At 41.2% G+C, this 27,594-nt stretch overlaps 1 long non-coding RNA gene across 1 annotated transcript in view; it reads left to right on the top strand.

Moving 5' to 3' along the window:
* The window catches only part of LOC310894208, a 105,515-nt gene that overhangs the window by 36,115 nt on the left and 41,806 nt on the right, over nucleotides 1–27,594 (top strand). The window contains exon 5 of the long non-coding RNA XR_014579674.1: nucleotides 12,869–16,402. This is a non-coding gene — a long non-coding RNA (uncharacterized lncRNA). The remainder of the gene's footprint in view (nucleotides 1–12,868; nucleotides 16,403–27,594) is intronic.

Here is a 27,594-nt window from a genome sequence, read left to right as displayed (position 1 = left end):
TTAAGGTTGGAATAGACCTCCAAGATCATCTGGTCCAACCATCACCCTACTACCAATGTCACCCACTAAACCATGTCCCTAAGCACCATGTCCAACCTTTCCTCGAACACCCCCAAGGATAGTGACGCCACCACCTCCCTGGGCAACCTGTTCCAATGCCTGACTGCTCTTTCTGAGAAGAAATGTCTCCTAATTTCCAACCTGAACCTCCCCTGGCACAACTTGAGGCCATTCCCTCTAGTCCTATCACTGGTTATCTGTGAGAAGAGGACAACACCCAGCTTCCCACAACCTCCTTTCAGGTATTTGTAGAGAGCAGTAAGGTCTCCCCTGAGCCTCGTCTTCTCCATTCTAAACAACCCCAGTTCCCTCAGCCGCTCCTCACAGGACTTGTGTTCCAGGCCCTTCACCAGCTTCATAGCCCTTCTCTAAATGCTAGCAGTCCTCTGTGTCTTCCTTTGTTGAAGGATGAGATCTCTCTGAACTGTGGCAGCAGCTTTGGTGTGATCATATCTTATCCGCAGCTGCTGTTTTCTACCTGTACTCTGGAGGAGCCTGAAGGTCTACAGTGAGGCCTTGGATATCACTGCTTTGGCTGTAGGCATGTACACAGGTCGGTTCCTCCTTAAGGGACTGTCTGTATGGAATGCTGATCCTGCAGACACAAGACCTATTAATTAAGCTACTTGCTTATATGGGTATCTGAAGGACTAGAGCTGAGCTTTGTGAGTTTTATTGCCTTCGGTATCCTAGTTTAAGTAGATACCTCAGTATTTTGCAAGGGGATTCATGTTTAATTTGGATTATTTGATCTCCATAAATGAAACAAGGAAGGAAAGATTTCCTGAATTCCTGGCATGATTTCTGTTCCGTTTCTTTTTTTCCTCTTTATAAACTTCACTTTCTCTCTCTTTTTTTTTTTTCTTTCCCACCCCACCCAGGCTCAAATAGTGCCGGGAAATTCTGTACTTACCCAGCTGTACTGTCTCAGGAAAGCCAAGTTTTTTTTTTCTTCCATGCATCAAAACATAATAGCTCAAAATGACTTATTAACTTGTTGAGTTTCCCAGAGAGAAGACGTATCAGATGCTTTACTTATATGCCCTTTGTACCTAGCTAGAAGGCCAAATAGAGGTTAGGGCAAGTGGACACACACGACTTCTTTATCCAGGTCCTTGAGGATTTCCCATCAGTTAAGTCAGCGATTCTCTCTTTCTCCCTCTCTCTCTTTCTCTCTCTCTCTCTCTCTCTCTCAACATAGATAAAGTAAAAGAGGTTAATTAATTTTGATTGAAGTCCACCTCCTCCTGCAAACAGTGAATCCTGTGGACTGAAGTGCCATCATTTGTTCCTCACATGGCTCTCCTGCCTGAAAAAAATACAGCAATCACATTAAATAGCTTGCATCAAAATGGTTCATTATATGGAAATATGTATTATGGAATGGTTTTAGATTAGATCAACTTGTGTATTAGCAAAGGGATCCAGTAAACATTTCCTTGTATATATATATCCACTACTTCTGTGTTGATGATGAAATTGGGCTAATGCACTTTTCTGTCTTGCTTCAGATCAGTGTGACTTTTTTCTTGCTGCTAATAAATGAAGTCCTAAAACACTGGAGTTCTGTGGGTTAGTACAGTCTTGTAAAAGCAATAGAAAAAATGTTTGTTTGGACTGGCAAGGAACACTTATTTAATTTACTGCACTTTTTGTTGGGTTCATTATATGTTCTGGGCCATGACAAATGATTACACAGTATATTATCCTTCAGTGTTCCCTTACATGAACATTCACACCCAAATCAGAAGTGTGGTGAAACACGTATCAGCAAAGCCGCTGTGACTTAGAACTAAATGTTATCTGTGGCTACAGTTCCCAAAGTGTCCCAGGTATTTTCACGCAACAAGAAATGTTGCACCAAAATAGAACCCTGCATGAAAAAGCCTCCAGGCTGCAATAATATTTCCTCAGCCGCACTCACTGTTAGGTCCTTCCTGGCAGAGCTGGACTGCATCCACAGGTCATGTTGACTTTGTCTAGATGGATGAGGTTTCAGCAGCTGTCCTCTGCTGCTTTCAGGAAGTCAGGTTGGGAGCTACTAGGTGAAACAGCCCTGTAAGATCAGGAAATTTGTGCCTGAAAGAATAGTACCCAGCAATAAGCATCATGTTCATATCCATGTCTGGGTATGCCAGAGTATTCCATAGGAAGAAACCTGAAATTTGTGTCATCAAAGTTCCCTTCCTCTCCTGACCCTTAGTGAGCACCAGCTGATGTGGTAAGATAGTTCCTTTGTTATTGCCCAAGTGATCATGGGGGTCCCTTGCTGTGATAAGATCTATGTCCACCCTTGCTAACTCTGGTGGCACAAAAGCTGTCCTCTTTAAAGCAGTTCACAATACTGTAGGTTTCAGGAAAGCATCAGAGAAGGAGCTGTAGGAAAGGGGTCTGGATATTTCCCAAATAAGTAAATGAGCAATACCTGCTGAACATACAATAAATGACTAAGAATGCTCTCCCTTTTCCTTAGGTTTGTTTTCATCTTGCTTGCAATTCACTGCCAGACCGGTGGAGCTTGCAGCTGTTGAGAGGCTTTTCATGGGAAATATTTTCAAGTAGGTAGTCTGAACTATGGGATTCAGGGAGTCAACAAATGGTCCTATCTCATCAAAAGGTCACTCCTGCTGTACAAATGTTTCAAGGACAATATGTAAAGCTGTGGTGCTGTTCCTTCAGTTTGATTTGGTGCTAATTAGTTATCTGGATTTTGAATAGTTTGGTCCTGGGGGGCAAATGACAACTAATACAACTAATACGGATGGCAGAAAGTGAACAGCAACATTTTTTTTTTTTTTTTTTTAAACTCAGGAACTTAAAAATTCCAATCTTGCTGCATTAGGCCAGGTCACGAAAAATGATCCAGCTGTTCTTTGCATTCAGCATTTTGGTGGGTTTTCTTCCTTTGTTTTTTTAGAGACCAGTTGTAAACCTACTTGACTGTTAGGTAACAACATCTTACTTGTATTCTTGCTCCGGTTATTTGGATTTTCCTTGCTATTTTATTTAAAGTGGATTCTTTCCAGCTCATCGTGTAAAATACCAAGTTCGCCAGGAGGCAAACTGACCGGCCTTCTTTGGAAATTGGAACGTCTAGTGGTTCTGATGAACTATTAGCACTTTAGACTCCCTATTCTCTTTCACTGAGTGCTCTGGAGACAGCTGAATGCAGAGAAATTTTGTTTGAAAGCAGCAGAACAAGTCAAAAAATCATTGCTGTGGTTTGTTTTCTGTTATTTAACAAGAGCTTTATTTGCTATGATGTGCGGTGAACTTTTCTCAGCTTCCTCCACTTACTTGAAGAGGCAGTCCTCTTAATATTCCTGAGGGAGAATTGATGGAAGACTTGTTTTTGTTTTTCCCTTTTCAAAAGTAAAATTTGTGTTATATTTTTTCCTAGTAAATTTTAGGCATGAGCTCTCTCTGAAATGTAGATTATCTTCATCATGGTGTTTTAATAAAGACTTGTAGTCTATGTGCAGCAGTGAGTTGCCTGTCCTCACTTCACATTCAGTGTGGAAGAACAGGAACGCTGAGTTTGGGAACACTGAATCCACAACATTAATCCCTAGAGCAATGGGACCCTTGCCCAGTTTGGGATGCTGAGAATATATGAGTGATCGTTTCAGAGCCCTGCTTGTGACCTTCTGCTTATGCTGTGGTTTCTGGATGCAGAATCAGGAAAACAGTACATGCTACATCCATCAGCTTATGTCTGAGCAGCTCCAGGGGTCTGATCTGGATGCTTACATGCAACATGGTACTGTCCCAGTCCTCAAGGAAGCATGGACCTTCAATGCTCAGATTCTTCTGGTTTAATGGAGATGAAAATAACGTGTGTGTAGGTATTAAATTATACAGAGCCCTTTCCACAGTACTTGTAATTTCAAAGTTGTTCCTTTTGTTGTTGATTTCAGTGAAGCTGTTTGAGGATTTCCAATGTTACTAATATTTTTAATCTAAGCATTTTTAACTTAAAAAGTAGTCAGCTCTCATAAAGCTAGAGCCAGGTGACTGATGAAGGTCATGGCAAAGTGACAAGCGCTTTGTTAACTAGCCTGTTATCAGTGATTGCACCAGGTACATAGAAATGTACCTGGCCAGATGACAGCACGGTAGCTGTTTTGATCTTCATTTTCTCCCTTTAATTGGGTGGCCTTTCTTATGTCTCTCCCTGCCTATAGCCTTGTTAACTTGTGAGCGAGGAATGGACTGGCCAGGAAATCAAAAGACTGTGTACTTTATATGAACAAAACCATACAACAGTTTATAGTAATTCAAAGAATATGGAAGCATTTGCACTTCTGATATCACCTGCTTTGTGTGCTAAATACTGTTGGGAATAAAAATTTACAGGGTTCAGGAAAAGGAAGCCTTTGTTTGGAAAAAAATAATAAAGAAATGGGCAATAGACATCTTGGTATGTGAGTAAAGCAGAAACATTTGTCAGGAACTGGGTGACTGAGGTGGATCTAATTACTGTGTAACAAAACAAAGGAAGATGGTTTAGCAGCCTTTTAAATTTCAGACACTTAGTGCTACAGCAGTGCTACAGATTTGACAGCTGTAGAAAAACATGGAAAATGTCAGTCCAGTCCTTTTTCTGGGGCTTGCCAGGATCGCAGAGGTACTCAATACAGAAATTCATCAAACACTATTACCTCCATATATGTGTTAATAATATTCTTAATCTTTATTACATTTTCTCTTGGGCCTATAAGCTGCATGAATATTTCTTGGCATGCCTACAGATCTCTAATTGTTTGTGTATTTGGCTTGCCTCAGGCCAACTTTAAATGAATGTGTATGGGAATCTTTGCTGTGTATGAGGTTATTTAAGTACCATTACTATACCTTTACAGTATTGTTGATCATGCGTCATCCCATTCAAAAGCAAAACAAAGCAAAGCAAAACCAAATAAATAAATAAATAAATAAATAAAACGCAGAAGGGGAATCCATATGAGTTTTTGATCAAAGTGGTATACTGGAGAATACAGTCAGTGATGTTCCGAGGTTCCAAGGGCTATCTCTGGACATGTCAAACTTCTGTTGGTAGAAGTAATTGTTCATACTTTCTCAGGATACCTTAGAGGGGATAAGCCTGTGCTTGCCACTCATCTAGAAATGCCTGAGGTAGCTCTAAGCTACCTTGTCTGATAGCACAGAGTTCAGTGCAGGCAGAAGTCTTGCCTCTGACAACAGATAAGTACACAGGGGACATTTCCTCCTCACAGGTGACCATGCTTCTTAGTCCGAACCAGAAAGGAGCTATCATTTTATTTTTTATTTTTGTCTCCCTCAGCAGCCCTTCCTTTGGATCCCAGCATTAGGCACAGTACATGAAGCCCTCTGTTTTCTGTGCATTGGAGTGATCTAGGTGCCTCTGGGGATAAGCAGCCAGTGACCTGAATACATCACCAGCAGTGGAGACTGAGAGTTTCTGAGTAAATGCCAATGAATGGGGAGGCAGAGACAGGGGAGAGATCAGGAAGTTGGTCCCACAAGATAACAAAAGAAGCTATGAAATATGGTGCTATAAAAATTCTTCTGTGGGGTCTTCAAATCACTGCCAGGTCTCTGTTGTGGTTTGTGACATTTCTGGCACCTCTGGGGAGAATGACAGCTCTGTCATCCAGTGTTCAGGGTTATTTATTGTATGTCATTGACTTTGAGACAGCTGCTCCAGACAGGTACTCTCATGCCCTTTCCCTGTTCCTACACTGTTGCTAAGCTTTGCTGTTTCTGTTTGGTGTTATCAACCACTTGGGGGGAAAAAAAGAGGGTGAGGAAAATGCACTGGTGTATTTGCTTGAATAGCACACTGTAGGGGCTCAATTGCTCAGGGAACTTTTGTGTCTAACAATGGTCTTGACAGTGTTGGGGTTGAGGCTGTGGCAAAAAAGTACTGGTCTGCGTGGATTTGTCCCACAGACCATATGTGGCCCTTGGACCACCAGCCAAACCCCGACTCTCGTCTTATTGTACGTTCTCTCTGGTGATCCAATTTGGACAGATTTCCAAACTTTTCCAAGTGATTTGAGTGTCATGATGTGAATTGCCTGGTCTTAGTCATGCTGTAGGTCTTTTGGAGTTCAGCCCTTCTGTAAATAGGACAGAGTGTCCAGCCCTAAAGTGATGAGCAGACTTCCCTAAAGGCAGGGAGGCAAACTAGAAGAGTGGCTGCTCACAACCAAGCCTGAATGAAGTAAAGTTTCTCTTTGGTTCATTCAGGTTCAAAAATCAGCCTTGCATGTGGAGAAAGAGTAGAGGCCTCTGTTGGCTGCCTTACAGCAGATTTGCACCTTCCTTTTCCTAACTTCTGCAGAAGGGAGTTGTGATTTCTTTTCCCTTTTACACATCCTTGCCTGATTACAGACCTACCCTGTCTCTAGAACTATCACAAGGAACATAAGGAACATGTCATGTCTCTCTCTGCCCTGACCCCAGCATCTTCACCCGCCCTCCCTGTGTTCCCTCACTTTCTGTTTTCCTCATGTCTCTCTCCAGTTCACCTCCTGTTAGGCAAAATCTCCCGCATAGAGCTGCGCTGGAACAGAGGCTGCATGTGGGCTGAGAGAGTAAAAAGGATTTAAACACTTCTGAGCATAGTGCATCTTCTTGACAAATAGCCTGGTTGTTCTGGGTGAGGTAAGAGAAACAGATCTGATCCTCAGTCATCACCATCAAAGCTTGTGCTGCTGCTACACCCCAGGCAGCACTGAGTTCCCGTAAGAGAAGCAGGTCGATGGGAAGTTTTCTGCGGCTGAGCTCCAACACGCTCCCCGAGAGTCGCTGGGAGTGTCGGCAGATTTCTAACCCAAGCCAAGAGAAGGGCCTCAGCGCATTGTCTGGCTGGCTGACAGCACCTCCAAACTATGCATAGGATTAGCCCTTGTCACACGCACAGCCTTCCTGTAAACTTGGGGTGTCAGCACCATCCAGTCCCTCCAAACCCTGCAGAAGATGGAGCTGCAGAGGTGCTGGAGGAGGTGCAGGAGGCTGGTGCAGCATGCTGGGTAACGCCGTGGCTCCCGGTGGTGAAAGAGAAGGGGAGGAGTTGTGAAAGAGGCTTTTAGACTTCATGACTTTCTTCCCTTACTGTGCATCCTGCCTGCAGAGAGCACTTAGCAGATTCATGGACCTGGACTGCCGTGTTAGTTGGAAAAAAAAAAAAAACAAAAAAACAAACAACAAAAAAAAAATGGAAAAGTGAGGGAGAGTGAGAGAAAACCAAGGGAATCCATTAAAAATTGCCTCCGCTACCTCATTAATCTTTTGCAGCAAATAATACATGCAAAACTTGGGCTAGCAAAGTCTCCAAAGAATAACATTTTTTTTGGTGAGGTTTTAACAAATTAAAGAAATAAATTAAGTCACCAGCACAGCAGGAAAGTGCTTGAGGCCTCTAGGATTTGTATGTTTTACCATTGTTCTAAAAATAAACTGGGAAAAAAAAAAAAAAAGTATTTCAGTTGAAAAATAATATTTGCTTTAAGTGGCTGCACTTGGGTTTTGCTCCCTCACGCTGCTACACCACCTTCCCTGGCCCTACAGCTGGCTTTTGGAAACAGAGGGTGGAAAATGGCCGGCGCAGAAGCAGCAAAGCCTGGCGGTGAAGGGAGAGGCACGCTGGGCGTTAGCGGGAAGGCTGTGAGCGAAAATTAGAGCCCCTGTGCCTCACCCCGCTGCGACTGCTGAGACAACGCATGTGTTAGAGATTAGCAGTTGGCTTTCTGGCCTCACTAGGCCCAAACCAGTGGAAAAACGTCTGGCAACTTTGGCAGGTTTCGTGGACGGGGTGCCTCATGCCCGAAATAAACAGCCAGGCTCCGTCCCCTCTTTTCTCTATGCTATAGACTATAGACCGATCGTTTTTCTAATGGGTGGAACAAGGCTTCCCGGGTTGCCAGGAGTCAGAGTAACAAGAGCTGCCCTCTGATTTCCCTCATCCATGCCCCCTTTTTGCCTGGAGAGAACAGAGTTATCTAGTTTCTCTTCTCCCCCAGCACTGACTGCTTCCTCTCTCACCCCAGCTGCTGCCTCAGTACTTGCTCACACCACCTCCCCTCCCCAGGCTACCTCCACTTCCCATTCACTGCCTGCCTCATTTCTTGCAGCTCCACCCAGGCCTTGCCTTGGGGAAGAATGACTACACTCACCCTCCTTCTGGCCTGTCCCAGAGACTGGAGAAACTGTTTTTTGTCAAAGTCAACTGAACTGCAGGATCTGCAGGGAAACGGCATTTTGGAGGAGGTTTTTTAAAGGTATAAATGATGGGTAGGTGTCTAGCTTCCCACTGAAGATTATCACTCAAATTTAGGCGGCATGAATTCCTCCTACTCCAGCCATTGTTCACACTAAAGCTGAATACGTGCACATTAAAAGAGAAATTATTTAAAGGATGCATTCAGAGTTGCAAAGGCAAGGCTACAGTTTTCCAGCAGGTAACCTGCAATTTGCCTGTACCTCCTCCCTACTCACCTAAGTTCTGCACTAGTGGGAATTATATATATGCATGGGCAATATAAGGAAACATTTACTCTGACTTTCTGCATAGCTTCTTGCTGCTAGAGCTCTGTCACTTGTTCTTCCAGCCTCAGTTCCCTTCCCTGTAGAAGCCTCTCAATGAACTTGGCCACTAATCAGTGTAATTGGTGGGGTAATTGCATGTGCACAGCATGCACACACACACACACACACTCATACACACAAGTGCATGATGCTTTCAGGTCAGGGAATGCCAGAATGGTTACCCATGGTATCTCAGTCTGCTCCTGACTCTCTTTCTCTCCTGTAGCCTTTAATTACACACACTTCTACTGTTTTCCCCCCTCTCATTCCTGCCTTATTTTGTGCACAGAATGGGCTGTGATCAATTACTGAGCAGAAACTTAATGTTTAGTTTTCTCCTTACTGCTCAGTGTGTGGCCCCTAGCCATATTTACTGCACAATATTCAAGCCCTTCTCTGTTGACAAAATGGTTGATTTCCTTATGGGCTTCTCTGCATCCTCATCATTTTTGTATCTGCGACTGTGCAACTGATTTATAGTGGAGCTTGTTCTGGTGCTTGTCCCCAGCCTCCTGAGGGTGCCCACTTATTGGTTTCCTTCTTGGGGTGGTTTTAGAGTGGAAAAATATGCCAGGAAAAGCTGTATAATTTGCTCTGAAGGGAGGTAGCTATTTTATTTGTTTGCAGCTTGTGTATATGTTATTTTGTTATAAAAAACATGGGTGAGAAGCAAGGAAGAAGGTTATTTTATTCTGCCTGCTTCAGTTTTGAAGAGAGGGGGGAAATGTCCCTTCTTTAAGGTCTATAAGGGAGGGCAGAAGGTCTTTTTCAGGGTGTAGTTTAGGGCATCCTTTTGTTCCCCGACACCCCTACCCAAACACAGATCAGAGCAAAATGGGAAACCCCTGAGCATGGCAGTTGGCTGTGACATCCCTGCATGGCCTTCACAGAGGGTCTCCTGGGAGCCAGCAGGAATGGTGCAGGCCTTGGAGCTGAGCAGAAAGCACTGAAAGCTCTGGGACTGAAAGAAGAATTGGGAGCTCTCTAACGTGTGAGCACACAGCAGGTGTAGAAGGTGCAGTGGGGAAAGGGTGGAGGGACTGTTTTTCTTCTTCTGTATTAAGACATGTGTTTTCTCTTTTTTGAGTAGCCCAGCTTCACATTTGTGCAGATCCGCACCCCTTTGGCATGTTTTTGCTGCTAACAATAAAGAAAAGGTGTGGGAAGACCGCCTCAAAGCACTAGTCAGCTTGAGACCAAGTTGCACCCAAAATGCAACTGGCTTGGCAGCAGCTGGATTTTTTTGGTCATGTTTGCATGTGTTTTACACTGTTAAATCCCACTGGCAGTCCTTCCTCTGGGGCTCTGTAAAAAGCTTCTGGGTCTTGGTGACTGCTGTGCTACCTCCTGAGTAATTTTCGAAGATGGGCTCCTTTGTGGTGCCCATTCTCCTCTGCGGGGAGAGGGAACGCATTTGTTCTCTGTAGGACTGCACCTATAAGGAAGACCTTAGACATTGTGTGGTGTGATTACCAAGCCTGGTGTTCGCTGGGCTGAGGATGACAAGGAATAACCCCCTCTTTCCTTGCCATTCACAAGCCAACAAGGTGTTTGAAGATATTGATGGTTCGATAGGATTAAGACTAGATCAGTAGTTGGCGTAAGCCTCCAGCAGGCTGAGGGGAAGCTCTCTAAGACTGTTACAAGTTACTAAGATTGTTACAAGTGCTGGGCTCGTGTGTGAGGAGGGGTGAACCTAGTGGGGAGGCTGCTGTATGCTCACTGAAGGAGGAGGAGAAATGCTTTTCCGTCTATTTGATGTTTTATTGAGGTTCTCCTTTATATAACCTTAGGAGGACTTCGTTTTGTGTTTTAAAGGCCAGCAGGGGTATCTGAACAAAGAGGTTGCTGGAGGTACATGACCTGAGTTTTCTGGAGCAAGTGGCTGGACAAAGAGGTTCTCTCAAGTATTACATTTTCTGTAAGTGTGTGGGTCATCCTTTAACAGCCATCGTTTGAAACAGAGGGAAACATACATAGATGAATGATGTCTCGATTCTACTACTGTGGGAAAAAAATAATAATCCTTAGTCATTGCCCCAGTTACTGTAGTGCGAGGCTCCAGCTTGGCAGGAACCATGGTTCAGTCTCCTCTGAACTGCCAGCTTTCTAAACAAACTGTGTGTTATCAAAACGGAAGAATCTGTTTTCCACTGGGACTTCATGTGACTTGTATTGAGCCCTGGGAGTTTCCAAGATACCAAATTTTGAAATTGTCATGGATAAAAATGGTCATGTTTAAAACAGGAAAGGCATCCTAGAGCACAGAGATTTTGAGTCAGTGGTCTGTATCTGCATCATGGGAGCAAAGGGGAGATCTGCAACCAGTTTCAGTGTCTGTACAGCCATGTTTATCAAGGCAGGGGTGTGTTTATCAAGGCAGGGGCAGTGGTGCTGGTAGCCTCCCCTTAAGGACTTCCCATGTGAGCAAAGAGCAGCTGTGTTGCTGCATGGTGCCTTCACCACTCTGATTGTCAGCTCTGGCCTTGACCATGAAACATCTGTAAGAACAGGCTTCTGGCCTTACAGGGAGAAAGGGGAAGAGATGGGATGCAAGAAATGTACTCAATATGCTTGTAAGGCATTGTCACGCTAGTAAACAACTGTTTTCTTTTGCTTCCTGAACAGCACATACTAACGCTAAGAGGCAAAATGTATGGGGCAATAAGACAAGTTCTCTTTAATTGACTATTGGATGACCTACAGGGAGACAGACTAAATTGAAGCAGAGGGAAGCTTTATGAGCAGCAGAGCAGCAAGTTTATAAATATATTTTTTATTATTAATAATTAATTAATTTTAAGAGGGCAGCTTGGAAGTTCTGGTGCAGTTCTGAACCAGGGCTTATATGCTGTAATGGGCAGGCATGGGGTTAAAAGGGGTTGACCCAGGTAGAGGATGTTCCAAATCTAGCCTTGGATTTGAGACAGATATCTATGATAAGATCCATCTTTAATGTAAAGCTGAAAAGATAGTTTGAAGATGAAACAGGTTGAAATAAAGAAAGTATGGCCATTTACATGGGCTATGTAAACCTCACTCTCATGCTGTAGTTACTTATCTATTTTTATTTTCTTTGCTTCCCAGAGGCAAAAGTTAAAACTCCATGTCAAAAAGGCCAATTTTCCCAGCATTTAACAAAAACCAGCCTGAGTTCCTGAATGGCCAGTGTCACAGAATTTGGTTTAAAATTGTAAAGAGTTGTAAAGAATTGACATTATGGACAGAAAGGGGCCAAATAAACCTCAGGCAAGGGGCTTAAGGCCCTGGCTAAGTTTGGATCTTTATCCACACTTGATATCTCATCGTTGTGATTGAGGCTCCTCTCTGCTTGATGTCTTTCCAAGATTTCCCTGTGTTTGTTTCATCCTTGACAGGCTAGAGAACATCTACCAGCACTTCTATCAGAAGTTTTGGAAAGGGGAGAGTTGAACATAATCTTCAGATAAATGCATACCATGGCCACAGAAAAATGGTTTCATGAACAAAAAATGTCAGGCCTGTAGCTCTGAAAAGCTCTTGATAGACTCCTCTCTAGAGAATAGTAAAGATGTTATCGCAGAGCTGTGATTCTGTAGCATGGTGTGGAAACTCTCCCCGTGGCTGTGGTGTGGAAACTCTCAGGTTTATATCTGCAGCTCGGCTACCCAGCTGAATTTTGTGGCTTGGGCCAGGAATGCCCTCTAAGGTGTTATGCTGCAAGGGCTTAGCAGTATGAGTCCTCCTCAAATTTGTCAAAGAGAAGAAACAAACTGCATATTCTACCCCTGATGCAGTAGAAATATACAAATAAATGTATACATCTCTGCTGGGCCACATTCACATGCACGTGTTGGTCTCTCATTGCCAGATCCTGCTATGAACTCCAGCTCTGTGTGCTGTTAGAAATGGCAGAAAGAGATAAATGTCTTTATCTCTGCACATGCAAATACATAGTTTTGACCAGTAGCATATGGTGATGTTTGCTTAATCCATGGGAAACTCACATACCCATACATGATGTGACATGTATTTTCTCCACAAAATGCAAACCATACTTTTATACTGGGCTATATTTGTTACTGGATCCTCAAGTCCATTTCTGCTGCATAGCTGGATAGGTATGTTTGGTATTCTTTTATTTTTTTCTGTTTTTTTTTTTGTTCCAGAAAAAAAAAAAAAAACAACATAAATAATTCAGAACACTTGCTTTATATCAACTGTTTCCCTGATACTATTTTATGTCTATAAACAGGGCAGAGGCAAACCCTATCCAAACAAGGAAGGGGAGGAAGATGCATTGCAAAATTGTGGATGGGTCACGTGAGTCAAAAATACATGCATAGATATACTTTTGTCTGGAAGGCCCAGCTCAGAAGTATGATGCCTGCATTTTAGTGCTTTGCACAGTGAGTTGGTGAGTGTACATACAGTAAGTTGAATGCATTTTGGCTGCATCTGACTTTTCACCTGTATGCACTTGCTGTTTGTCTAGGACTTTGAATGTTCAGGCTTCCAGATGTTCAGAAATCCCCTGCTAATATGCTGTAATAAGAGACTCCATTGGAGGGTGCTAAACTAGTTGATATTCCCTAGGAATTCAGTCCCTTATAAAATACAAACTTTGTGTCACTTTTTATAAAGACGAAGTCCAAGCTCCCTAAGTCATATGGAAGTTCTCTGCTGAGTTAAAAAAGGAGTTGGGCCACACCCATGAAAAATCCTTTCTCCCGTGAAGATGTGGCAGTTTCATTTGCCTGTTCGTCTTATAGGTTCAACTGATCAGCTGCTGTAATTTTAGCACACATTACTTGCTACCTATGGTCCATGCCAAAGACCAAATATCTTTGTATGGTGGTGTTCCTTCACACTCTACTTGTTATGGTTAAACATTGCTGAGAGAGCCTGTACTCAGTCCTTTTTCATCTGCTTGATTTTTTTCAGTATCATGAGGAGGTATATTATTGTGTATATCTTCTGACACACTAGAATTAGACCCATTCCTACTTCACTATGGTGATAATAAATGTCACCATTACTTGTCTACACTCTAATTCTGATATACACTGCAAAGCTAATGATGGCATAACATACTAGGTAATATCCTACACTGATGTGTCTCCAAGTGTAGAAAATAACAGGCCACATTAATCTTTCAAAAGACCCATTCCTGAGCCCTTAAAAAACAACAACAGCAACAACAAACAGAACAAAACAAAAACAAAACCCCACAACAATATGAAGGATGTGCCACATCACTGCCATGAATATCCTGTCCCAGTACCTCATTTCTTTTCATCCCTCAAAGTGATGCTATGAGGGTAAGTTCACTGATGTTTCAGGGGTGTTCAGATACTGTACTGACAGGGGCTGCATAGGTGAACAGAGAGAGAGAGCAGATGTACATTTATTAATCTGGTAAAGGATGGATATTTAACTCAGCAGTGCTCCCAAACAAATGTCAAAGACTGTATTATCAGCATGTCTCTTATCTCTGGAATTTTGTTTTGTACTGTGCTACTTTGCTTCTTGGTTTGTGATTTGTTTTGCAGCTTCCCAGAAAAAGAGAACATTAAAAACACGATCAGCAAAAGCCTGGTAAAAGTTGTAACCAGCTCTGACTGTCCATGGTATGACAGCCAACAAATATCACCTGCTGATGATTTACAGATTCCTGGGAGATGTGGTGTTGAGTCTCAAAGAACTGGAACAAGAACAACTCACTCAACGTGCTTCTCAGGAAACAATGTAATGTATCCACCCGCTTCATGCTCTCCTAATTTAGGACATGTGTAGTGTGTAATGATGAATGGGCCAACTGGTTATGTTGCTGTAAATCTCATCCTCCACCTTACAAAACACCCTTGATTGACCCCATCTTTTGTGAAAGCTCAGCCCAGGGTTTTCATTTCACCTCTTGGGAAGGAGACATCACACTAACCGTTTGCAAACATGCTTCTGCAGAGAGAAAAATGCAATGTTTTGTTGTTTTTATTTCGTTGGGCAGCCTTTTCAAGTGCTGTGACCCACTTTTCCCTCCCTTTAAACTGTGACCAGTATTTATTTATCCCTTTTTAAACACAGTAATTTAATTAAGAAACTAATCAGCAGTGTTGAAATGATCTTTGAACTACACCTTTATCACTGAAAGAAATTTATGAATGCATAATACAAGAAAGATTCTATTACCTAAAAAGCTTTCTACTAAAATGATTTGGCATCTGAAAAGTAAGGCTTGAAATTCTGCACTAAATTTACAGTATGGAGATGTGAAAATTATTTATAGACTCTGAAAGATGTTCCAACTGAATCTGACAAGATTGTCTGGATTGTTTATTAAGAATAAAACTGTTTCAAGTTCAAAGGATTTCAGAAGTGAGTTGAGTTTTAAGGAGTCCAAAGGACAGACTATAAAGGTAGGTACCTGTGTAACAGGTGGAGATCTAACAGCATCTTGCAGTTATGTTCCAATTTTATAGATATTTATCTTTGGTTGGGAATATAATAATAGAGCTCTTCTTAGGGCTCTCTTTTTTTAAGAGCACTACAGTTCTTTCCCGTACTGCTTCCTTACTTTCTCAATATTTGTGGAAATTCATCTTTCATTGCTTAGTCTTCTAGCAAGTGGACTTGAAATATGCCAACAGGTTCAAAAGGCTTTGTTACGGAGTGAGACGATAGATAGAGACAGGATGACATCAAGTGCTTTCCTGAAAAAAGTAAAATAAAAAGGACATAGTGTCTGTCCCAGGAAGCATATTGTATCTCTAAAGGATGGGTAAAAGACAATAATATGGTCTGAGAAGAGCAAAGTTTATTAAGGACTCGTGTCTAAAAGACTGGGGAATTCTTTTAGCAAATTGACGAGGCTCCCGAGTTAAGTTTGCCACTACATTGCTGGGTTGCATTGACATGAGCTTGCTCAGAGGTATGATGCAGGAATTAATATCCTCACACACTTTCCATTGCCTTATTTTCTTTGTTATGTATTATATACTCCACATGGGCTGTGCAGAGAAAAGAGAAATAATGATGAGAATAAAGATGAGAGAAGAGGATTGCCATTTTTTTCCATAAAGAGCAGATTGCTAGAGTGTGGCATTTTTCCCACACATCTTGAATAGTTTTGAGTTTGGGCTTTTTGAAGAGTTTTTAATTAATTTATTGTTTAAGTATCTGTAATGAGAAGAAGAGCCCCTGCCACACTGATTCTAATGAGGATTGAATGTGCTCTATGTCTTTCTCATTGTGGCCTGTATCATTTAAATATCTCAACCAACATGTGCTGTGGCAGATTTCACTTATAACTGCTTAAATTAAAGCTTGTCAGTTTAGGAGCTAGGAACCATGCAAATATTTGAGAGAGATTTGACATTCACTGCTGAAATCATTGCACTAAATATCTGGCACCAATGAGATTATTTGAGAAGGGTTAGAAATTCTTGCTGTGTTGTACAGGCTGGACATTCTGGACTTAAAGGAAAAAAAACTTATTTCAACTTCTGTGCTCATAATTAGGGTCTCCACCAGAATTTCAGCTTGTTTTTCTTCTTTTATATTTTCTTTGAGCAGTATGTGACTGTTCAAGTTCCTCAAAGTCGCTGCTAGGAGAACAAACAGTACCAGTATCTCAGGAGTAGTTGGAGTAATAGCACGGTTTAGCTGTAAAAGGAATGGCATTTCCTTATGTTCTCATCCTGCAGAAATGCAACGGAAGATGGTGCTGAGCTGGAAGAGTGTAATGGAACTTCAGATATTTTAACAGGAGATGAAGCCTAATTTCCCACATGTATGTACTTTTCTTCTTGCAGCTCACTGTAGCAGAACATCATACCGTGTGTAGTATGTACAGCAGTATACAGAGGCAAACACTTTTATGCTAGAAACTACTTGCTGCACTGAAGACAAAATTGGGTATTGACACAGAGATATTACACATCTGATTTTAATCTCAATTGGCCATTACAAAAGGGACCAGAACCCAAACATTTCAATACCAAGACAGTCTGCTACCAAATATGGAGTTGCTTTCTTTTCTCGTATAGGGCCAATGAATAGGGAATAGACAAGAAAAATCAATGCTGGTAGGATCATAGGATAATTCAGGTTGGAAGGCACCTTAGGAGGTCTCTAGTCCAATGTTTTGCTCCAAGCAGGATCAGCCGTGAGATGAGTTTCAGGGCTTTATCCAGATGGGCCTTGGAAACCTCCGGACTTCCAAGGAAGCCACACAACCTCTAGGTTCCAGTACTTGACTCCTCATATCATTCCTTAAATAAGGGATATAAATGTTCCTTATAGCCAATCTGAACTTCTCTTCTGCTGTCTCTTGTCTTCACGCCATCCACCATTATGTAGACCTTGGCTCTCTATTCTTGGTGACCTCCCCATTCAACAATAGGGTGATCTGTTGACTCCTGAGTTCTGGTAACTCAAATGCAGAGAGAAGGCCCAGCTGGTGTTCTGATGTCTAAGGTGACATAAAAGCAAATAAGAGGTGTTAAACACAGCATTTCTTCTTCCAAAGTCTTGTATACTGGCCTACTCCCTGAAGCTATGGCCTACTCCTTCAGCTGCATCTCTCTTTCTAAAGCATTTTTTTGTTTTTTTTAACTTCAGACCGGTGGCTTCCCTACTGTTCAAAGATTCTAACAGTTGTGGGAAGGGAACATTTTTTTTGATCTGCATCAATTTCTCTTGTTTGCAATTAATCACAGGAAAAAACATTTTTAAGGTTAGACTCCTAGCCATAATCATCTATAGTTAAAATTTCACTGCTCTAGGCTGTATTCTTTTAATATATCTTATCTATTGTCAAACTTCATGTAAGTGATGCTACAAGGCCTGAGCACAGTCTGCACAGCATAGTCTCACCAGAGCCATTGGAGAAGAGTCATGAACTCTGGGTACTGTCCCCGCTTCCTGTGCATTCTCAGTTGTGTTAGCTTCAGTTATTGTCCCTTGCAACTGATTTACAGCTCACTGTCATGTTCAGGTCACTAGTTTTAGAGTAACAGTAACCTGCCCCTCCTCTAACTAAGCACAGCATATGTGAAGGTTAGCTCTGTTGAGCAGAGCCATTTATAATTTGAGTGAAGCTGTGAAGGAAGTGTTGGGCAGATCAATGATGGGGAAGCTGGAGCTGACAGAGCTGACCCAGGTTTTGTAGCACTTGAGCTTTCTTAACAGGGAATTTTGCTTGGTGTTCAAACTCAGGACAGGTCCAAGTGGATCCAGTAGAAACTATATGGAGAAGTGGGTTCACAGAATCATAGAATCATTTAGGCTGGAAAAGACCTCCAAGATCATCAGGTTCATCTGTTAACCTAGCACTGCCAACTCTGCCCCTAAACCATGTCCCTAAGCACCACATCTACACAGCTTTTGAATACCTCCAGGGATGGTGACTCAACCACTTCCCTGGGCAGCTTGTTCCAACACTTCACAGCCCTTTCACTGAATAAATATTTGCTAATATCCAACCTAAACCTTCCCAGGCACAACTTGAGGCCATTTCCTCTTGTCCTATTGCTTGTTGATTGGGAGAAGAAACCAACCCCCACCTCACTACAACCTCCTTTGAGGCAGCTCTAGAGAACGATGAGGTCTCCCCTGAGCCTCCTTTTCTCTAGGCTAAGTAACCACAGCTCCCTCAGCCACTCCTCCTAAGACTTGTGCTCTACAATCTTCACCAGCTTTGTTGCCCTTCTTTGGACATGCTTCAGCACCTTGATGTCCTTCTTGTAGTGAGGGGCCCAAAACTGAACATAATACACACAGGACACACAGGGTTTCTTCACCTTGAAACACTACGCAACTCATGTCAACTTCTGATTACACTCTTCTATGCTGTGGATTCAAGTCCATTATCTCCCTTTCCTACAGCTCAGCCCATTTTAGGCCTGGAATCCTTGCTGTCAACCTCCTATAGCACTGGAGTGCCAAGTGTTTCAGACAGGTAAATCTTTACATTTAGGTTAAGAAAAATGAAATAAGAGAGATGAAAAGACATGATACTGCCCACTGTGCTTTGAAGAACTGCTATTTACTGTGTGCTAGGCCCCTGTTAATAGAAAGCCATTGGAGGGGCTCAGGAAATTCATACACTCAGTGTTCCTCTGCATTTTGTTCTCAGTGACTGTATGCTATTAATTTGTGTCCTCTGGAGTTGAACACGCTTTCTTCAGCTTTGATGCACATTAATTCTTATGCATAGCGTGGCTTAAAGAAAAGACAAATTGTTGGGTAGTATGGAAACCTGAGGCATATTGCCCTTTCAAGTAATGATTCTACATATGGAAGGAGGAGGAATACATTGCTGTTAGGGCCTCTGTGACCTGTTTGAGGGTAAATAATTATTTAGAAAACCATATTTGATTTGGAATGAAAAGTCAGTTCAGAGCCCTGATGGTTGTATAGCAATTCACGGGGTTAGTCTGGGAAGCTTGTGAAGGCAATCATGAACGAAATTCATCCCTGAACAAAACTGCCTTGATAAAGGTTTTGTTTTGGAAAACAGAGAGTAAAGCAAAGCCATGTTAATTGTTGTAGGTGGTGAAAAACATCCTCCAGGCTTGTGACATTTTAAAGAAACAAAATCTTTTACATCAGATGGATCGCACATGATGCTCTATTTATTCACATGAACAATGTCTTTTTGAGGGATGGGTGTATAAGTTCCACTAGAGTTTCCAGCACATGAAAAACTTCTTAAAATGGACTCACCTAAGGTTTTATGGCATGCTGTGTAAGCCAGCAACATGGGGTTGGAAAGTCAAGAGAGGAACCTGGGAAGGCAGAGGTCACCTGGAAATTTTTATTATCTTGGAACCCCCCTTCCTGGGCTTCTGTTTCCCAATTGCAAAATGAGGATAATGCCAAGATGTGATGGACAATGTCTGCTTTATTCATCCTCAGTTGATAAGTTAGATTTGTTTTTCTTTGACAAGAAGAAGCTCCATAAGGACCAGAAGAGGCTTGCTGTTGTAAAAATGTTGCCTGAATTGAATATAAGCAGGGTTGAAGGCAAGGACTTGACCTGTGAGGATGCACTGAACCAGGAAAAAATGATTTATGTTATTAATTTTATGGTGATTGTGCTTGATCTAGTCAGTCCAGTTTACAATGCTTTGGGAAGTGAAGATTCCTAATTTATATTTTAGTAAAATCCAGTTCTTTGGTGTTCAAGCCCCTTTTTCCTCTCTTTTAAGGGGCCGTGGATAAAGGAGGTTTACCTGTCTTATTGGGGTCTCATGACACAGTGGTGCTCTTTATTTGCAAGATAATTTGGGGCTCTTGGAGTGAAAAAGAATGTATTCATGATTACTTAACTGCTGAATCCTTAGTTGGGCCAAGAAGCCCAGTTCATGCATTCACGTGCAGTTTCTCCCTGCTGGTGAGAGCCTTGATGAATTCTGCAAAGATTATATGTTAGTCCTTGAAAGTATGCTATTCTTCTCTGCTGATACCTCATACAAGCTGAATTGGAAACATCTCCAGCCAATAAAGCACTTAAAATTATATTTCTTTGATCCCTTCTTGTTCTAGTATGTTCCTTTGCTATATCCTTTCTGATGTGGAATTGAAAGGTTTTAGGAAAAAAGGCCACCTCTGCTTTTATGTCTCCAGAGTGAGCAGATCCTTGCTCAGTGCTGCTAAGGAACAGTTCCCAGGAGCTCCATGTTCCAGCAAGGCATATAATTATGTAAACATAAACAGAGAGGTAACTTCCCAGGCTTTACCCAAAAGAAACACACAAAGCAAAATATGTGATATATGCCTTTCTTTTTTTTGATCCTTTTTCTGCAGAGAGCATATATTATATTTAACTTAAATAGTCCCAGTTTATTAGCTCTATTAATCTATATGTCTTATAAATGGAAATGTCACTTCTTGCCCATTGTTACAAAAGTGACTATACTAAGTTCCCAAAATATAGCGAGAGCCTACTCAGACATCAAGATCTCAGTAACTTGAATATGTTGACAAAGGGAATTCTGGAGGCATCTTATCACCCAAAGCCGGCTATTAATTATGAGTAATAATATTCATTTTTATTAATTATGGCTATAGAATTAGGCTGGAAGCTCTCCATGTTTTAATGTTTTAGGCAATGTTCCATGGCACTGTGACCAACATTTAGAGAAGTGGCCTGTACCTCAGAGCAAATAATTTTTATGGAATGGAAGTGGAGGATAGAACTGAATAAGCTAGTTGCAATGGAAATACAGTCTTTCAAAACATTGGAAAAGTTAGACACTTGCAATAGCATGTGGTCTAATTTCCTGAACCTGTGAGAAAGGACATGAGTTATTATATAGCTTGCTCCTGAACATGTGCTTGCTTCCTCATGTATGTAGAAGGCAAGGGTGGAATATGTGCATGAGTCAGGTTCAGCATGTCTCATCCTGTCTCTTACAAGTTCAAAGCCAAAGCGGACACTGTGAATGACAAGCAGCATGCCAAGAAGAGCAAGAGCAACTTAGAATACTCTAGATATTTTTAAACTGGACTGGACAAGAGCAAAAGTCAGTTTTGCTAATAGATTACTTTCTAATTGGTCAGTAGCTTTTATTTTGTTAAAATATTCTTGTTGGAATCTTTGGAGGTTATATTTTTTATACTATGAAACAAAATGATTGATTTTGTGTAAGAACCATATTCATCCACTGCTCCTCTGACACAGCAGTCTTTTTCCAATTTTCCTGCATTCTTTTCACAATATTAACCAAATAATTGACGTCTACCGAAGCCTGAAGTAGGGATGGGCACAAGTATTGTTCAGTGTTTTTTATTATTATTATTTTAATGTTTTTTTAAGGAAGAAACATATCCCTAAGTTTAAAACTGGGGATGAATCTTGGCTCATTTAAAGCAACAGCAAAGTGGGATACTGCAAACAGGTTTGTTTGCCACCTAGAAAATGTAGTGCATTCACAATTCATATTCAATTTCCTGCCTTTACATGAAAGGATTCTGGATTTCAGAGACTGATGGTGGGGTGACATTGAATACAAGATTGTGTGGCACTTTATAGAACTTTTCTTTTATTAGAAGCTCTATAATCACATTAAGTTAGACTGAAAATTTGAACTAATTCTTTCCCTTGAGGCCCAGGCTGTAATAATGGTAAAAATCTGTGAAATAGGATAAATACAATTCAATAATTATATTGATAAATAAAATGAAAATCAACTAATTGTGTCATTCACTCAGTTGCCTGCCTCCGTTGTTGCTGCCTTTCTGCATCAGCGACTGCTAAACTTTTTCTGTCACACTTCAATAAATTTAATTGTGCAGAATAAATGAGCTAATTTTTGAAGTCACAGGCTCTGTTTGCAAGATAAGGTTGGTGATTTATTGACCTCCTCTAACTCTGTAAGAGTGTCACCCTCCTTTTCACTTTGACAACCATAGGAGGGGTTTTTGTCCCCCTTCACCTACAGCCTTGCTAAATACTACTTTGTATATTTACCTTCCAAGCTCATTTTCTTGAGGTCACATGATACAACAAAATAGACCAAAGATCTCTGTTTAAGTTGGTGGCTACACAGACTATTCCAAGTGATTAGTGGAGCTGTGGGTTTTTCATCTTTCTTTTTAATGTTATTTTTTTTCTGATGATTCGGAGATTTCATTTTCTGAGTTTTCAAGTAGGTAGTTGCTAAGGTGAAGTACAAGAAAAGGGGCATAGATTAATACCCATTTTTTTCTAGAAGGTCTGGTCTAATCTCATTCATGAATCATGAGCTCAAAGATGCACACAGACCAATACTAGGCATTAGACACATCTTATTAAAATATGGCTTGCTTTTTAAACTTTTGTTTTCTTGGATTTTGTTTTTAGGTGCTGGCCATCTCATCTGTTGTGTACTGCTGCAATTGTGGCAGCAATGAGTTCACTAAACTGACATAAAGTTGTAGGAGTGAATAGTCTGCACCCCTTCTCCACCTCTTGTGTTTACTTTGGTTGTGAGTTGTTTTTTGTTAGTTTGTTTGCTTTTTAGCAAAATATTTGTATGACAGCCACAACAACCTTTTTCCATAAGTCTGGACCTTTTGCTCTGTACTTTAAATTATAGCCATGAAACAACCTGTATGCATATAAAAGGGGTTGATTAGGTATTGTGGTACAACACTATCTCTGTTATAGCAGACAAACTGGTTGTCATGCTATAGCAATATGATCCCTGAGTAAAAAATCTTGGTATTCTCTTGAGTCAAAAAAACTCTTCAGAGAAAAGTGAAATCAGTGTCAACACATCAACTATTGGGAAAAAAAAAAAAAAAAGTTCTCAAAGTTATGCCTCTCTGGCTCTGGAAAATAAATACTGTAAATGAGAAGGACAGGGACACCTTTGTGTTATTAAATGACTACCTGCTGAGGTGCATAGGGCCATGCAAACCATTTTTCCATCTCTGGGTACACTATGTCTGTTGTTCAGAGTGTGATTAAACCTACTCTTCTCTGACTATGATGCCAGTAACACAGCAAATCAAATATATATGAAAACTATCTAGACTTTGGCAAGCTTGGCCTCCTAGAAGCACACAGCAGAATACTTTTTATGGAGCCAGGATTTCAGTCGGGCACCTAGAACACAAACTGTAAAAAGCCTTTTTCTGATGTTTTAGTTGTTATATGTTTCTGCTGTAATTTTCTTCTAAAGAAGACTTACAACCTCTTAAATATTTCCTGTCAGGTGTTGGCTAGGTGAAATGCTTCCCAGGGAATTGCAGCTGGAGGAATCACAGCATCCCACATACAGAGCAGTCCAAATTTCTGCCAAACTCTTCACTGCATCTTTAACTCAAACCACTTGTACTCTTTGTGATTGATGCTTGTAGAAAAAGGCAGACCTAACCCAGGAAAGTCTTCTGCAACCTGGCTCTGACTTCCTTCAAACAAAAACTTATGTAGTCATACAGTCGTACAATTTAACAGCCTGCCCTGAGAGTTCCACATGAACCTAACACAGCATTTGATGAGGTGGTAATTGTTACTCCTCCCCATTTTCACTGTGTAGTTGGTGTTTGCTGTGTTTTTTGTTTGTTTGTGTGGTGTAGCCTTGTTTGCTGTGGGTCATTTAATTTAGACTGTCTTAGGAACCTGTGAACCTGCACCTGAGCAATTACATTGATTTGGGGGCGGGGGGGGGAGATGAAATTAAATTAAACCTGAACCAAACTTACTCTCTGGGGAAGAAACCTTTGCCAACTTTAACAGGATAAAATTCCACCAGAATGTAATACTTTATTGGGCTGTAGTGAAGTACTTTGGAGAAAGATTTCCATTTCATACAATACTTTGAAAATATGGATTGACCTTATGTTTTGTGGGCCATTATCAGTTTTCCCCTTGCCAAGCAAGTTCTAATTGCTCTGCAGATTCCTTGCACAAAGAACTAGAAGATAAATTTCATATTGAGAAGCTGGACCATGTGAGAGGTACACAAGACTTCTGAGAATGCTAAGTCTGATTCAGACCAGCATTTTTTTAATGAGGACTTCCCCTGAAGGACTGTATGTTTCCTCTGAAAGAGGAAGTCAGAAAACCCTTACAGTAAAAGTAAAGCTCATTTTCCAATTCAAATTTTTTTCTGATGTGACCTTCACCATATCTTAAATTTTAAATAGAGGAGTAGAGCATACTTTCTAATTAATCCAGATTGTACGCATTCATCATGCTCTGTAAATTATAATGCAATTCTGCCTTTCTTTATCTTTTGGTGCTGGTGGTGGTGCTCTGGTTATGTGGGTATGACTGAAAGTTGGTCTGATCTGGAAGTGACTTGGCAAAATGCCACCTGCCTGTCACTTCAAGTCTGATTTGCAGAAAAACGGAAGGGTACAAGCTCTGGTGAAATATGCATTTGGTAGATGAAGCCAACACTGGTCAAATTAGGGCTCTTCATGAAGGAAACCTATTTTCTCCATTGCTGAATTTAAAGCTAAGCTGCCCAGGTGAGGAGATAAATCAGGACAGAGTACAGAGATAGGCCTGCACAAAATCTAGTCGAATTTAGGTATCTTCCCCAAATACCAGGCTTTTGGTTCATTCTGCTGAAGAAGTAGAAGCCAGTCCCATTACTGGGGCAATGCATGGCTAAGGGTTGAGATTTGAGATCTTTCTGTGTTCTTTGATATTTGAAAGCTAAGGTGGCAATAATAAAACCATGAAGCCCAAGTGAAAACAAATGGAAAATCACATCTGGAGAGAGGAGCCATTCTCTGTCCATGTTTCACTTGGGTTCTTGTATTGCCAGACATCTTCCATTCCCCAGGACAGACCTGGTATGATTAGATCAGAGCATCTCCCAGTTCACAAAATGTGCTTACAGCAAGGCAGTTGTTTCCTTTTTTGTTGTTGTGGGTGGTGATTTTTTTTTTTTTAGTGTTGTAGTTACTTGGAATATTTTATATAACATCAGCCACTGTGCAGATTTGTGTATTGTACTGTAATTACTTAAATAAGGGATTTTGTATGCTACAGCCAGTGATTCATGAACTGCAGGGTATCTGCAAAAACAGGCTTTCATTGGGATTATGGGATGTAAAATGCCTGAAGGTTTTTGCCTTTGATAGCAGACCTGCCATTGCATCCGCACAGGGTTTGTCTAATAAATTGTATTAGTGCTTTCCAGCATCCTGATAACTTCCCTCCCCCAACTCCTTGTTATTCTGAAGTGTTTTGAAAGGAAACTGGTTCTCTGAATTATTGCTGTGGCAATCACTAAAACGTATGTTCTGCATGCTTGGTGTTGACCATGCAGTATAACAGAGAAGAAAGTTGAAAAAGCTTCTTCAGGAAGGACTTAATTTTGTGATATATGCAGTAACATAATTTTGAACTAGAAATAAGGAAATTGTGGAGGGCGTAGGGAAAAGACTACAAATGGATGTTCTCAATGTCTTCAAGGCAATATAGTCACTTATCTTTTTTCAGCTTAGGGTTATGTAGCTAAATCCCCTACCTGCTTTTGGAAATAGTCTCAGCCACTGAAAAAAAAATAAAAATAAAAATTGAGCTATTGTTTGATTTAAATAATTGTTTAAATTGACATGTGAAATAATTTCAAGCCTGTGAGAAGGAAGAGCTAAAGACAGGATATTTATACCTGTGTAATCAACATGTAAGTCTAAAGCTTTTTCCTTCTGACATCCAGCAGGAACTAGAAAAGGGGAATCATCAATATCTTGCGGTGTTTTTTTGTTTTGTTTTGTTTTTTGCTTGATAGAAACAACAATAACAAATAACCCTAATTCATTCAGGCGATAACAGGTTTCTGTCCTTGCTGACTTTTCTGTCAGCCCATTTAGGAATGTCTGCAAGCTTTGTGCCATGAAGACAGAAACAAAGTTATTTTGTAGTTGCTTGTGAGTTTTAATTACAACAGGTACAGTGTTTCAGACATGCTGACACTTGTTTGTACGTTGGGATCCACACGGCTGCATTTTATTTCTATAGATTGGGAAAAATCCTTTTCTTATCCATCTTTTTCTCAGATCTAGAGCTGTGCAGATAAAAGCAAAAAACAAAAACAACAACAAAAACCTACTGCTACCAACTCCCTTCCCTCTGAAGTCATCACAGCTCAGGCTAGGAAGATCAGTAAAAAAAAGTACAAGTCAGGGGAAGTAAAATTATAGTGCATGTTTGGTGCCCATCAGATCCTTCACTGACTTTTCGTTCCCATGCATTAAGCCATTATGTCAGCCATTATCAGCAAGAAAATCCAAAGCCTCCCAATCCCCACCCTTGTTCACTTTTGGCTGCACCTGTTTTGAGCTGCCTAGCATGCAGTGAGTTGTTTTCTGCTTTAAAAACTTGCTAAAAATCTGAGGGCAGCAAGCAGGGTGCAGCTGTGTATATGGTGTTATCGAATACCTCGGACAGAGCTGTATGTTTCCAGCTGAAATTCTCCGTTCAGCGGAGCTCTTTTGGGGTTAGGTGCTTTGTAAAGGTTTGGTTTGGGTTTTAAAGCCCTGCTTGCTTCCATTCTTGCTGTTCTTGGCTCTCTTTTACAGCACTTGGCCACGCAAAGTGGCATGCCGAAACTGGGCATTGGGGGGGGGCAGAACTCACTGCCGCTGTTTTCCGTATGTTCCTCCCTGTGGAGGCCTGACTGGGCCTCGACCTGAGGAGGAAGCAGAATGGAAACTTATTGGAGAAGCGAGTCCCACCCCCAGGTACATGAATCTGCCAAGCTCTTTTATCACATTTCTGTCTGTGGGGAGATACTAAAGGGGCATGTTCTTCCCTTGCTCTGCCTAAGCCCACAACAATATCTCCCAGTGCTCAACCTGAATTTGCAGCATTCAAAAGAGCCTTCTCCTATTTCCTCTTTTTTGTTACTTTTTTTTTTTTTAAGTCAGTTCACATTGATTAATCGTTTTATAAATGTTTAGGGCTGAGATTGTGAAACCTTTGCTGGCAAGAATTTTTCCCCTGGAGTCAAGGAGACTACTCGTTAGCATGACTACTTGCCAGCGTGAGGGAGGGATTCACAATCTGGACATTTGTAGTTTTAAAAATATGTCTCTATTTAGCTGATTTGGGCAGAACGGGGCTGGTTATGGAAATCAGACTAACAGGCTGTCATGCTCTGTCATACTTCAGAATGTATCTATGGCGAAATAATGTATTTTTACTTAACACACTCATTTAAACAGTACATCAGGTGTCTGATTGGTGTCTTTCTCCTTACATACAAGCATTACATGAGACCTTTTCAGCATAAACCAAACCAAACTCTATTTTCTTAACCCCCCCCTCTAAACTCCCACTTAGCTTACACACAGTATTAAAATGTATATGGGCCAGTTTTGACAAGAAAGGTGCTATGGGCCACTTACACAAACATGTCAGAAGCAGCTAGTATTTGCAAGACACTTGTTTTTGAGCCCAGTGGGTGGAGAGGATAGAAGGTGAGGAGCTGTGTAAGTTTGTGTCTGCAGGACATGGAGGTGGCATGGCTACAC

This window comes from Anser anser, assembly GCF_964211835.1.
Source record: "Anser anser genome assembly, chromosome: 2".
Lineage (NCBI taxonomy): Eukaryota > Metazoa > Chordata > Aves > Anseriformes > Anatidae > Anser > Anser anser.
This window is presented reverse-complemented; position numbering and strand designations above follow the sequence as displayed.